Genomic DNA, 5,529 nt, shown 5'->3' on the forward strand with positions numbered 1-5,529 from the left:
TGACAGACTAACATTACTTTATCAAACACAATTATTAGATGCCTTACAACAAAAACTAGTGATCGAATTATCACAAGACCAAGTCTTTTTCATTATAGAGTCTATACTTTAAATTTTTATAATCTATCAGTGGACCCAAACGTAGCTAGCCAAATGACCAATAATGCCTTCTCCAGGTAAACTTTCTCCCGTTGTTTAAGAGTCTCGAGGGCCTTGAGGTGAATTTGATAAAAGATACAACGAGAGAAAGAAAGAGAGAACAATAAAACCAAATTGTTATAATTAGATATTGTACATTGAAAATATAAAACTACGGTAAAAAAAAACAGATCAGGGAGTACACAAACGAAGGGTAGTCAATAAAACTACGGTAAAAAAGAGCCCAAAACATATATGATACCTTGTTTAGGTCGTCGATTTGTTTTTGGAGCTTATACAACTCATTCCTCGGGTTCCCGGCTAGCCAAGGCACCATCATTATTCCACCAGCGACGAAGAGACCAAAATCCAAAAAGAAAGATCTAATATCATGACAAAATTCAAAACTTTATAACCAAATCGGTAGATCAACGCAAATATATATACATAATAAACTTGAATTCCTAATCTATAAAAACATAAGAAATAATGATCTAATCTAAAATAGAAAAAGGGATAAATTAGGTTAGAAAATCTCTTTTAACAAAGAAAGGTTTTCGTTTTAAAACTACAAAAAAAAAACCATGTAGAATTTACTAGTAGTATTTTTTTGTATTACTCTAATTAGATTACCGTCCACTAATTTTCGAAATAATTGAGCTGTGTGTGATCTGAGATCGAGAGCACAAACCAGACGGAAGATAGCTAAAAGGCACCCACACACACAATCTGCGCTGATCGGACAAATTAACAAAGGATATTGAATTGAATCTTTTTATATACGGGGAATGTAGTGTCTTTTCTTATTATATTGAATTTTAGGACGTTGTCGTTTGTAAATTGTAATGGTTAATGTTTGGAGTTTAATTATCTCAGTGTATATTGGTAATAAGGGAAAAATGTCATAAAAATCCTCGATTTATCAAAACTGTTGAAAAAGGCATGAACTCTATATATGATGAAATAAATACTTCACTTTTATTGATTTTTTGGATAAATCTCAAATTTTTGTTGACTCTGCTAAATAAGACACATTGACAAGTCAACTAATGGACTAATTTAACGGGTTAAGTCAATGTTAACATATTCAGTTAAAACTTCAAAACGATGTCGTTTTGCTTTTTTTTTTTTAAAAGTGACATACATGAGTTTTGAACCCGACGCCTTTGAAGAAAACATGGGCACGTTGACAAGTCAACTAACGGACTAATTTAACGGGTTAAGTCAATGTTAACATATTCAGTTAAAACTTCAAAACGATGTCGTTTTGCTTTTTAAAAAAAAGTGACATACATGAGTTTTGAACCCGACGCCTTTGAAGAAAACATGGGCTACTTAACCATCTGAGCTATAACGATTAACAATTCATTGGGCACAAAATCAATAAAAGTTAAGTATTTATTTCACCATATGTAGAGTTCATGCTTTTTTTTCAACAGTTTCGGTAAGTTGAGGATTTTTATGACATTTTTCCCATTGGCATAAAGTCAATTGGTTATATAGCTTTATATATATACTAGATAAGGGCCCACACGATGTGCAGTTTTAAAAATTGTTGAATGAAATAAATCCTCAACCTTAAACAATGTTTTAAAAATATTTAAAGAAATTTTATTTCCTAAAATAAATTTGTAAATAATTTAAGTTAGAGAATATTTGTATTTATCTTCATACATTTATTTATATTTATATATTTTTAATATATTATAACAATTATTACAATAATTAAAAGCTAAATTATATCCTACTAAAACTTTTGCCAAATACTCATCATTACAAATATTATTATTGTCAAATTTCAAAAACGTTTCACAACTTATTCACAAAATATTTTACATGCAACAAATTCATCAAAGCAACATCTAATAAGTAACCACATACAATTTTACTCTATGTTTTACCATTAAAAATATGTTCTTACACCTAAAATTATTTTATTGTTAAAGTATGTTCTTTATCACCACCTATAAAATGTCTTCTAAACAAATTAAACAAATTTTATGTTGCTTTACTTTCATTTTCGCATAATTATAGTTCTTATAATTACTAAAAAAAATTGTGACATAATTTATTTAACCATGAAGTTTTTTTTACTCCAAAGATATTGGATGAACAATTGGTGAAAATTATCTACTCGATTACAATGATTTTATGACTAACCCAATAAAAGTTGAGAAATTGAAAGAAATATAATATAATATAATAAAAACAAAAATTTGAAAATTATAATCTTGATAATATATATAAGTCTTAGATAATTCAGATATACAAAATAGAAACTTTATATACAATCCAAAACATGACATATGTCATAATCACCTTAAGGATCAATGACCTATTTACTATTCATAAGTATCCAATTGTACCAAAACAACTTAAAGTTATGATCTCGTCTCATATATTCTTGAATCATTAATTCTCTACTTATTTTTACCCGAATCAAAAGTTCTCATATATTTATCTATATACAGTAAAACCTCTATAAATTAATAATGTTGGGACTAAGACATTTTATTAATTTATAGTGATATTAATTTATCTATAAATTAATAATTATTATTTTATAGTGTAAATTAATAATTATTAATTTATAGATATATTTTTAATTGTTTATTTTTTAAAAAATTATGAATTGGAACAACTATAGCAAAATAAGATTAAACTTTCGGATGTTATAAATTTTATGGTTTAGGAATTGAACTTGTAATATTTAGAAAGCACTATTTACAATAAATTACAAATATTATAGACAAATTGACTTATACACATGAGACACATAAATTCAAATCTATGAATAATAATATCAATTCTCCTATTTTAATAATCTGTCAAATTATCAAATTGTAAATGATGCATATCTAAAAATTAAAACTTTAAAATTTAATTATTTGTATGACATGTTATAAAATATTTTAGAGATATTATTATAGGTTGAAAATACAACATTACAATTGTTCTATAGAATTGAGCTTTAGGAGAAACATACACTATTATATCAGTATATATATATATATATATATATATATAAATTTACATAATTATTAATTTATGATATTATTGGGACCATATTTTATAAGGAGATTTCGAAAAAATTATTATCTTATTATCTTATCGAATATTGTTAATTTTTACACTGGCCCGACTTGGGACCAGCAAAATTTATTAATTTATAGTGTTTATTAATTTATAGAGTATTAATTTATAGAGGTTTTACTGTACCTTGTTTAAACGGTTTACGAACCTAATCCGATATAAAACCACATAAATCTGGTTAGAAACCAATTTTAAAATAGTATACTGTTCCAACTTCCCAAATTTGAAACCACTTCTCAAATACTCCATCAAGCAGCTCTTGTTTCAGTATCGGAATCATCAACATTATTCAGAAAAGAAAACTCTAAATTTTGACCAGAAACATCAACCACCGACTTATGTTCTAAACTTATAATGGTACTAACTGTAGAAACACTTTTGGAACCTCCATCAGTATCTCCATCCTCGACTAAATTAGTGCGCATTATATACTTTGATTTTATTTCATTGCATCTGATAGCTTCCATTGAAAACCCGCACGAATCAAAGACCCACGCAATAGATTGGCAAAATTATATCAGAAAAAAAAATCAAAGATCAAAGCTTTCGGCCTTCCGATATAAACATGTAATGTATGTAGATATAATGTTATTTTCTTAATTAGGTGTCCTATTATGTTTCAAAAACAATAATTCTTTTGACATAACTTATGTTATTTTTTTAAATTTGTTGTTCACTATTTATTTATGAATAATAATATACATGCTTAGTGAATTACTTTTTTTGTTTATACATGTCAAAAATGTTATTAAGAAAACACATATAATATAAGTAGCGTACAATTGTAAATAAATAAATTAGTTTCGTTAATTTTCCTTTTTGATTTAGAAATCTTTTTTAGATATAAACATGTAAATTTTATTTAGATATAATGTTATTTTCTTAATTAGTTTTTTTGAAAATTAATAATTTTTGACACATATCAACATCTCACCAGTATACTTGACGCATGTTATGATCATGTTAATTGCTAATTTGAAAACCCAACTTTATATAAGAAGATTTTTAATATCATAAAAAGATGGGTGAATTAGCCCAATAACCAAAACAAAAAAACTATAGTAGTAAATAACACTCTATTTAAAAAAATTAGAAGATTAGGATGAGGGCAATGGAAAATTACCAATGGAGGTGGAGGACAGTGGTGGTTGGTGGCCGGCGATAATGGCCGGAGGTGATTGACCGGCGGTGGTTGGCCGGAAGTGGTTGGCCGGTAGTGGTTGGCCGACGGTGGTTGGACGATGGTGGCTGGCCGGCGGTGGCTGGCCGGAGTGGTGGGCAGTGGTTGGCCAGAGCGGTGGCCGGAGTTGTGGGAGGTGGAGCGGTGGTCGGAATGGTGGGCGGTGGCTGGCCGGAGCGGTGGTTGGAGTGGTGGGCCGTGGGTGGTGCAACATGGGTAAGAAAGTAAATAATATATAAAATATAGAGAATATTAAGTGCTTATGGTTAGAATGGTTACTCCATGAATTATAAATTTTTTTTGTGTCATTTCTGCCAATTCCCCTAAATAGATTAGTTCAGACTTCAATTCAAGCTTTTCTAAGATTGTCAATCGGTTCTTCATGATCTTCATTTTCTTCGTATGTGCCTTCAGAAATCTTGTTGCAGTACTCAGTCGAAATTGGCTAACCATAGAGACATAATTTTTTTTTTCCAACAAAGACATAAAATTTAATGTGTTAGGTTATATAGTATAATTATACAACCAAATATGGATGGCACATAGTATATTTATTTTACCATGTAGTGGTTAAGAATCTTTGTAACAGTGAAACTTTGATATGAATAGCAAATAGTATATTTATTTTAGTTGGTTTTTAATATAATAAGATTATAATTATCTTATGCTTTGTTTTACCTTGAAAACTGTGATTTCTGATCGTTAAAATTGACACGTGTCACAATCTGATGAGTTACTAACTTTGATATTTAATTGTTAAAATTGACACGTGTCACTATCTGGTAAGTTTTTAATTTTGGTATCTGATCGTTAAAATTAACACATGTCACGATCTGGTGAGTTATTAACTTTGAAAACCAAAGTTTATATAATAAGATATATACATGTGTGAACAAATAAAGGAAGAAAGGATTTTGACTGAATAATACTTTTATTAAATCTTAATCGATTATAGAGGAATACTAGAGACTCCTACTTATACTACTAAAGGCATTCACAATGGGAAGATATACTTTTGGGGTTGTAAATTTTTTTAATTAATATAATTTGTATTTTTGATTGAATAAGAACTTTGGGTATTGTAATTAAAATGTACCCTCCAATAGTGGATTCTAACA

Source organism: Camelina sativa, chromosome 16 (assembly GCF_000633955.1).
Source record: "Camelina sativa cultivar DH55 chromosome 16, Cs, whole genome shotgun sequence".
Taxonomy (NCBI): domain Eukaryota; kingdom Viridiplantae; phylum Streptophyta; class Magnoliopsida; order Brassicales; family Brassicaceae; genus Camelina; species Camelina sativa.